The sequence below is a fragment of the Pyxicephalus adspersus genome, unplaced genomic scaffold, assembly GCF_032062135.1.
Source record: "Pyxicephalus adspersus unplaced genomic scaffold, UCB_Pads_2.0 Sca181, whole genome shotgun sequence".
Classification (NCBI taxonomy): Eukaryota; Metazoa; Chordata; class Amphibia; order Anura; family Pyxicephalidae; genus Pyxicephalus; species Pyxicephalus adspersus.
Genome location: NW_027317188.1, coordinates 7,295 through 17,000, shown reverse-complemented (window position 1 = coordinate 17,000; position 9,706 = coordinate 7,295). Strand labels below are relative to the sequence as shown.

The window sequence follows — 9,706 nt, the reverse complement described above, 5'->3', positions numbered from 1 at the left end:
GCGGCCGAGGCCGAGGAGATTGCCTGTAAGCTAACCTTAGAATCAACTTTTGCAAAATATGTTGAAGTTCAACACATTCTCACACTACTTTCACCAGTTTTCATTACAAATACAAAGAAAGATCTAGCAGGATTTCATGGAGCTTCCAGTCATTAATCATGCATCAAATGAACATTCTTTCTAGGTTGTTGGCTAGCATGACTAAAGATAGACATGAGTTGTTTAGTTGGCCATAGTTGTACTGACAAATGTTTGCCTAAAATTTTTGGACGTAGGCAGAAAGTATAATTTAGAAGTTCAGCATTCATCTATTCACCTTAACTAACCTTACAAATCTACTTTAGTCCTGCCCACCCACTTTTACTTATGCTGTTCATTTTTTATCTACAGCTGCTGCAGCGCCCTTGGCACCAGCATCTCCTCCACAGGACAGAAGTTCCTCATCTGAGTGTAAGTATTTCTCCATTTACATTTTAACATTCCTTTAGAACCATGTGTAAACAGCAAAACAGTCATAACTTGATGAGATAACATATTTTACATTCTTTAGCACTGTGCAATTTAAGAACTAGTTGCATGTTATACTGTTCCATTTGGTCAGTACTTACCTCTCTTATTTTTTGGTCTCCTTCTACAAACACAGCCAGTTCCCCATCGAGGGAGGCAGCCAGCCCTCCAGAGGAGCTTCCAAGCCCCCCAACACCACCACCGCCACCCCAACCCTGGTAACATTGCAGACATCCTTTTGGTAAGTTTATATTTTCATTAGTTTGGTTTTTAAAAGGGCAGTACTTTTAAAAAATGTTTGGACCAAACTCTTTCAGTTAATCTATTATTTGTTTTTCCTCACCCACCAGGAAGTATACAGGAAAGCCTGTATTGGCTGCACTGGAGGATGTCTGCCCTGGAGCAGCACTTTCGGCTGGACCCTCCTCGGTATGTGCCTAGGTGGTACAGCTTTTAAAAAAAAAAAAAATATTTTGTATATATGTGTGTAAATAGGTTTGTTATCATTATTATATTTTTATATTTGTTGGAATATTTTAAGTTATTGGGGAGAGTTTAAAAAATTAAACTTTTGTAAAAAAAACTAAAAGCCAGATTTTGTGATTTTAATTAGATTTTGATTTCAGTGCACATTTCCAACATTTTTCCAGCATGGCTAATCCAATTCCACCCCTAAAGAAACACAAAAAATAAACCTTAGTTTTTCACAATGGGTATTTGAACCAAAAAATCTTGAACATGCTCTTATCCTACACAAACCTGTTTTGCAGCTTGGCCGAGTTTGCTCCATTCCTCCATGGGTCACTTGGTCAAAACATCATGTGACCTTAAAAGTAACAGAGTTGGGTATGTTACATTTATTCTGAAGAGGACATATCTAATTGTAACATCATTCAAGAATACATTTGGCATAGAATACACAGCTGAACACCTTAGTATGCCATTTTAACCAACAGAAAAGTAGTTGACCTATTAGCAAGCACATTTATCTGTTACAGACAAGTGTCAGAGAAGTGCGGTGTGCCATATTTGGTCCCTAGACATAACTAGATTTGTGTTCATTTAGTGAATAAAGATGGAATCATGTATTTTGAAAGAATATTTAGCTTTTTTTAAGGTCATTACAGCAATACTTAGAGAGTATTGAGCTGAGACTTCATACTTGATTAGAATCACTTTGACAAATGTACTGGAACATTCTTCGGGAAGTAGATAGCAAAACTGCATTTGGAGCGTACTTGGGCCGCATCAAAACTTAGATAGGTAAAGTGTCAAAGTGCGAGGGTTACTAACCTGTGGACATTGGGCAAACACAAAAAAGAGATTAAGCTAGTTTATACAAACAAGCCTCTTCACACAGGATACCAACTCAAACCCACACTGGCGAGCTCATGGAGTCCTGAAAAAATTGAGTGAAGACTGACAGGAAGAATGTGAAGAATGTTCTCACCTGGCACCCAGCATCCACTTATATAGTTCGCCCAAACCGGCCACGGTCCACTTCACCAGCCCAGCCACGGGCGCGGCCCACCCTAGCAGCCCGGCCACGGGTCACCTCCACCTCCTGTCCTCGGCCACGGGACACCCACGCAGCACGCCCACGGTGCACATGCACAGCACGGGCGTGAGTATGGCCCACCTCCAGAGCATGTCTAGTGGTTGCCCGTGTGTTAGGAGGTGGGTGGGCAGGGGCACGGGGTGGACTGGAAGGGACACGGGGTGGACGGGCAGGGGCCCAGGGGGGGGACTGGCAGGCGCAATGGGTGGACGGGCAGGCGCACGGGGTAGAGCCTGGGGGAAGAATGGAGCTGGCTGCTCTGCAGGAGATGGGGGGGGGCAGCAGGGCTTTTTCGGATTTGCCAACCCAGCCTTTGAATAATCTCCTGATGTAGGCGAGATTGTTGGCCTACGGATTCACTTAACATGTTACAGAGATGGTCAACTCTGAACATGTAGGCACCCAGATTGGCCGATTGTTCTTGGACCGATTCTATCAGACGATGCACGGCCGCCAGATGTTGTTGGTTAAATTCTCGGTCCTGGTGATTTTGATTTATGTTTTTATGTAGGAGCATAAGGACCGGTTCAAAATTATCATAACTTGGGCCAGGCATCCTTGACTCCACTACTCTATCAAAATGGTCAACCAGCCTCTGAGTGAGGTTTAGAAGCTGGCTGCCCACACTGGGTTGACAAACACCAAAAGTAAAGCAACTTATCTTATTAGCAGATATAAACAGGAACTCAGGATGGCACAACACACCAGCTCTTCACAACCCAGCAGTGAATATGAACCGCACAGCATGAAGTGTGAGGCCAGACTAAATGGTGGAGCAGTAATGACCACCAGCTGCACCTGATAGTGCAGCCCTGGGAGTGGTCAGTACAAACAATAACACAGAAACAAGTAAAAACAAAAAGACTGTCAGATAATCTCACATGCAGCTTGTCTGACAGATCCTCAAACTTCCGTCACGGAAGGGACCGTGACACTTACAGCATGGGATATCTGGGAGTGCAAGTCCCCACAGAGTCTAGGAAAATGATGTACGTAGGACTCCATGAGGGCTGCATTTTGCTCAGGAGTGAAGCTGGTTGCCTTGGAAGCAGAATCCCTGGTCTGGCTCAAACTAGCTGAGGTGCCAGGTTGAGGGACCAGGGGCCTGGATGTTACTTGACCTGCTTCACAGAGCAACCTAGCTGGCCTGAGGGAGCGGCCTGTTGGTCTATGGATTGAAGACCCTGGGGTGGTAGTGGTGGTGGCAGTGGTGGTGGCCATTCTCCTTGGCACCATGTAATTAGAAGTCACAAAATAAAAGAGGAATAAAGTCAATGGTGTATTCTTACTTGTTCTTGTTCCTTTGTTCTTTTTCCGTTTTTAACTAACTAAGAAACTCTGTGCAAATATATAGGGATTCAGGGATGTTCATTCAAATGTGCGCTGGTTCAAGGATTTTGTTTGCATTGTCATGGATCCAAATTTGGAACTCGACTTGCTCTTCACAACTGCTGTTGTGGCATTAAACACCACATATCTGGTCATAGAAGAAGAGCAGCAGCAACAACAACAACAGCAGCAACCAGAAGAGCAAGCTCAGACTTCGCAAACAGTCCGGGCACCACGCATCTTCTTAGAGCGTAGCCGCCTGGAAAGTTTGCGTGACCAGGATGTCAAACCGCGTTTCCGCCTGTTTCGCCAGGTCATCCATCACCTGTACAGCTTGCTGGAAGAGAAAATTGCTCTAAAATCTAAGAGAAGCCAAGCAGTGCCAGGAATGACCAGGCTCTTGGCCACTCTGTATATTTTAGGAAGGGGTTCTTTTCAAACCTCCTCGGCCTTAATTTGTGGACTAAGCCAGCCTACAGTTTCCAGGGTTTTTACGAAGGTCATCAATGCCATTGTGGACCTTGTCCCACTATATATTCATTTTCCTCAAACAGCTCAGGAGTGGAGGAAGGTCAAGGTGGATTTCTTCAGGCGAGCCGGATTTCCAAATGTTTTGGGGACCAGCGACTGCACTCATGTGGCCATTCAGGCCCCTAAATTGCAGGAAATCGAGTTTCGCAACCGGAAGCGATATCATTCACTGAATGTACAAATAGTCTGTGATGCCAACAGGAAAATCATGAGTGCACGCACAGGTTTCCCAGGATCATGCCATGATGCCTATATCCTGCGTCAGACAGCCCTCTACCGGAAATTCATCTCTGGAGAAATGCTGGTTAATAGGTAATGTATGATGTCGTTACTGTAATACGACTAACAGTAGTCAAATCCTAAAGACACCTATTATGTTGCTATGTCCCTTTGCATTGTCAGAATGCCAGGCTATGACCTATATTGTATATATGTCATATTTTGTGCTAACATCTAATTTAGCAAATACTTTATAAATATTGTACAATATTGGGAGCATGGGGGAAGAACTAACTTTCAGATATTCCCGGAAGCCTTAGTCTAGTTACTATTTTCACAGCTCACGGTACTTCAGTGTGGTAGTCAATAGTAGCAATGTCTCCTAACAACCAAAAGCAATAAAGTGACCGAAGAGCACAACCCTTAGCGACCATTGTAAAAAAACTCTAGTGTTACACCGGCTGGCAGTGAGGAGGTGAGTGTACGAGCGCACTCGACTCCGGACCGCGGGAAACCGCGCTCGCTGGTCGCGCGTACTTTCGCGCTTCCAGCAAACGCGGATTTCATTGATGAATCACGGCCATTGTATTGGTATCAGAATTAAATATCTGTAGTTTTTTTTTACAGAAATACAATAATTTTTCTGTTTATTTTGATAGATATTTTTTTTACAGAATTAAAAAAATGTATTGGCTTTTTTGATAGATAGCAATTGGTATCAAAATTAAAGATCTGTATTTTTTTACAGCAATACAGAAATGTTTCTGTTTATTTTGAGAGATTGCAAGTGAATTAAATATCTGTATTTTTTTTACAGAAATACAGACATTTTTCTGTTTATTTTGAGAGATTGCAAGAAATATCAGAATTAAATATCTGTATTTTGTTTACAGAAATACAGACATTTTTCTGTTTATTTTAAATGCTTGCAAGTGGTATCAGAATTAAATAGCTGTATTTTTTTACAGACATACAGAAATTTTTATTTCCTTTTGATAGATAGCAAGTGGTATCAGAATTAAATATCTGTATTTTTTTACAGAAATACAGAATTTTTCTGTTTATTTTGATATATTGCAAGTGGTATCAGAATTAATTATCTGTAATTGTTTTAGAGAAATACAGAAATGTTTCTGTTTATTATGATAGATTGCAAGTGGTATCAGAATTAAATATCTGTATTTTTTTTTTTACAGAAAAACAGAAATGTTTCTATTTATTTTGATAGATAGCAAGTGGTATCAGAACTAATTCTTTGTCTTTTCCTACAGAAATACAGTATTTTTCTTGTTTATTTTGATAGTTTGCAAGTGGTAGAATTAAATATCGGTATTTTTTACAGAATTACAGACACTTTTCTGTTTATTTTGATAGATTGCAAGTTGTATCAAAATTAAATTATCTGAATTATCTGAATTAAATATCTGTATTTTGTTTACAGAAATTATTCTGTTTATTTTGATAGATTGCAAGTAGTTTCAGAATTAAATATCTGTATTTTTTTTACAGAAATACAGAAATTTTTCTGTTTATTTTCATAAAATGCAAGTGGTATCTGTAAGGAAAACTGCCTCTATGCCAAATTGGAGAAGTGCGCCTTCGAGGTACATGAGGTTGCTTTCTTAGGCTATATTCTGTCAGATCACGGGTTGGCCAAGGATCCAACCAAGGTCTCAGCAGTTTTGGAATGGCCGCACCCCACTGATCTCAAGGGCCTTAAGCGCTTTTTAGGTTTTGCAAATTTTTATAAGAAGTTGATACGAAACTTCTCCTCCATTGTCCACCCTCTGACGAACCTCACTAGGAAAGGGGCAGATTTCTCAAGGTGGACTCCAGAAGCTTGCGAAGCCTTTAAAGCGCTAAAAAGGGCTTTCTGCAGTGCACCCATATTGGTGCATCCAGTGCCCACTTCCATTTATTATATAGGTGGATGCTTCGGAGATTGGCGTGGGAGCCTTCTGCCACTCGTAAGTTTTCCCCAGCGGGGAACAACTATGACGTGGGCAATTGGGAGCTTCTGGCAGTAAAATGGGCTTTTGAGGAATGGAGGCATTGGCTGGAAGGGGCAGAACATCCCATAACGGTCAATACTGACCATAGAAACCTGAAGTATATTAAAGGGGCTAAACGCCTCAACACCTGGGAAGCCCATTGGGCCCTGTTTTTTAGGAGGTTCAACTTCCATGTTACCTACAAGCCAGGTTCAAAAAACGTGAAGGCTGATGCCTTGTCCCATTGTTTCCCAGAGGCAGCTTCCCTTCCGGATCCGTGCCCTAGCCCCATTTTGTCTCCGCAATGTTTGGTGTCAGCCATGCAGACTCCAGTGTTATTAGAGAATCTGATGAATCTCTTAGCCCCCCACCAGACCGACTACCCCCCTGAAAAACCTGAAGGGTGGCTGTATGTTCCCCTCCATCTTCGCTTGAAGGTTATCCAACAGCTGCATGATTCTAAAACTGCTGACCACCCAGGAATTAAGAAATCCCTAAATTTAGTAAAAAGACACGTTTGGTGGCCCCACATGTCAGTGGATGTCGAATCCTATGTTGGTGCTCGGCATGCCCAGTTTGTGCTCGGAGTAAGTCCTCCCGTAAAGCTCCCTCCGGCACTCTGCTGCCTCTGCCCATTCCTGCTGTTCCATGGACCCACATATCCATGGACTTCATCACAGACCTTCCAGGGTCCTTAGGGTTTACGGTGATCTGGGTAGTGGTAGATCACTTCAGTAAACAAGCCCATTTCATACCGCTACCCAAGTTACCCTCAGCCAAGGAATTGGCTGATTTATTTGTGTTTCATGTGTTCTGCCTGCATGGGGCTCCGGAGAACTTTGTTTCAGACCGTGGGGTTCAGTTTGTGTCTCGGTTCTGGAGGGAGTTCTGTGCCCAAATAGGCATCGAGCTTTACTTTTCGTCAAGGTTCCACCCCGAGATGAATGGCCAGACCGAACGAACCAACCAATCATTGGAACAATCCCTCCAGGGCTTTGTATCTGGTTGCCAGGAGAGATGGGCTGACTATCTCCCCTTTGCGGAGGTGGCATATAACAACGCAGAGCACTCCTCCACCAGGATGAAGTAAGCACTTCATAATATGTCATCTCACAATAGTATGAATTGTAAAAAATTCTCACCAAGCATTTGTGATCTAATTAAAAAATCATTGTAGTTTGTCTGTATTTCTGTAAAAAAAACAGATATTTAATTCTGATACCACTTGCAATCTATCAAAATAAACAGAAAAATGTCTGTATTTCTATAAAGAAATACAGATATTTTATTCTGATACCACTTGCAATCTATCAAACTAAATAAAAAAATCTTTATTTCTGTAAAAAAATACAGATATTTAGTTCTGATACCACTTGTTATCTATCAAAATAAACAGAAACATTTCTGTATTTCTGTAAAAAAAATACAGATATTTATTTCTGATACCACTTGCAATCTATCAAAATAAACAGAAACATTTCTGTATTTCTGTAAAAAAATACAAATATTTAAATCTGATACCACTTGCTATCAAAATAAACAGAAACATTTCTTTATTTCTGTAAAAAAATACAGATATTTAATTCTGATACCACTTCCTATCTATCAAAAAAGCCATAAAAATATCTGTAAAAAAATACAAATATTTAATTCTGATACCACTTGCTATCTATCAAAAAACCATAAACATTTCTGTAAAAAAATACAGCTATTTAATTCTGATACCACTTGCAATCTATCAAAATAAACAGAAAAGCCCTGATTCATCAATAAAATGCGCGTACGCTGCACGCGCGTACGTTCGGGCTTCCAGCGAGTCGGTTTCCCCCGGTCCAGAGCCGAGTGCGCTTGTACACGCGCCATCACTGCCAGCTGTATTCCTGCCTTGATAATAATGTGCAATAGGGAGGATCTGTTAAGCTGTCAATGGTGAGATCATAGCAATTAATTAGCGCACACCTGCTCCCTGTTCTGTGCGTATCTACAGTCCATTACAGGTCAATTAGAATCTTTAATGCTTCATCTTCTTTTGGGTAAGTGCTACTTTTTTAGGTTACATTGTACTTATTCACAAAACAATACATTTATTGTTACATTTGTTGCACTGTTTTTTACTTTTTGGTTTGCTTTGCAACACTGCAAACTAATTTAGATCAAGCTGTATATATACTAGTTAATACTTCATAATATGTCATCTCACAATAGTAGTAAATGTCATTGTAGTTTGGCTTGATAGAAATCAAATAATTGAAAAAAGGATTATTGTCATCATTATTCATCTTTTGCTGCAATGTTTTTGTGCCTGGTTTGTAATGACAGTTTCTGTTGTTTAGCAAATCTTCGGCAATGTTTTGTCATTTTTTTAGTTCTTCCCCCATGCTTCCAATATTGTACAATATTTATAAAGTATTTGCTAAATTAGATTTTAGCACAAAATATGACATATATACAATATAGGTCATGGCCTGGCATTCTGACAATGCAAAGGGACATAGCAACATAATAGGTGTCTTTAGGATTTGACTAATGTTAGTTGTATTACAGTAATGACATTATACATTACCTATTAACCAGCCCTCAGGCATTTCTCCAGAGATGAATTTCTGGTAGAGGGCTGTCAGACGCAGGATATAGGCATCATGGCATGATCCTGGGAAACCTGTGCGTGCACTCATGATTTTCCTGTTGGAATCACAGACTATTTGTATATTCAGTGAATGATATCGCTTTCGGTTGCGAAACGTGATTTCCTGCAATTTAGGGGTCTGAATGGCCACATGAGCGCAGTCAATGGCCCCCAAAACATTCTGAAATCCCGCTCGCCTGAAGAAATCCACCTTGACCTTCCTCCACTCCTTAGCTGTTTGAGGAAAATGAATATATAGTGGGACAAGGTCCACAATGGCATTGATGACCTTCGTAGAAACCCTGGAAACTGTGGGCTGGCTTAGTCCACAAGTTAAGGCCGAGGAGGTTTGAAAGGAACCCTTCCTAAAATATACAGAGTGGCCAAGAGCCTGGTCATTCCTGGCACTGCCTGGCTTCTCTTAGTTTTTGGAGCAATTTTCTCTTCCAGCAAGCTGTATAGGTGATGGATGACCTAACGAGACAGGCAGAAACGCCTTTTGACATCCTGGTCACGCAAACTTTCCAGGCGGCTACGCTCTAAGAAGATGTGTGGTGCCCAGTCCGTTTGGGAAGTATGAGCTTGCTCTTCTGCTTGCTGTTGTTGTTGCTGCTGCTCTTCTTCTGTTATGACAAGGAATGTTGAGTTTAATGTCACAACAGCAGTTGTAAGGAGCAACTCTAGTTCCAAATTCGGATCCATGACAACAGCAAACAAAATCCTTAAACTAGCGCACATTTGAATGCGTGCGCACGTACTGAATCCTTATAAATTTGCCCAGTTTCTTAGCCATTCTGCTCATGCAAACCAAAACTTGGGGAGAAAAAAGAAAAAGAACAAAGGTTGCAACAAGAACAAGTAAGAATACACCATTGACTTTATTCCTCCAAAAAAATGTTTTGGGTGTGTTGTCCCATAACTCTTTTATTTTATGACTTCTACCCT

The 9,706-nt window shown here is 41.1% G+C and overlaps 1 long non-coding RNA gene across 1 annotated transcript; it reads left to right on the top strand.

The window, feature by feature from the left end:
* The first annotated feature begins 308 nt into the window (after positions 1–308).
* Positions 309–993, top strand: LOC140344920 (uncharacterized). The gene is made up of 3 exons (XR_011923707.1): positions 309–450; positions 644–748; positions 858–993. It is a non-coding gene; the product is annotated as an uncharacterized lncRNA (long non-coding RNA).
* The last annotated feature ends 8,713 nt before the right edge of the window (positions 994–9,706 follow it).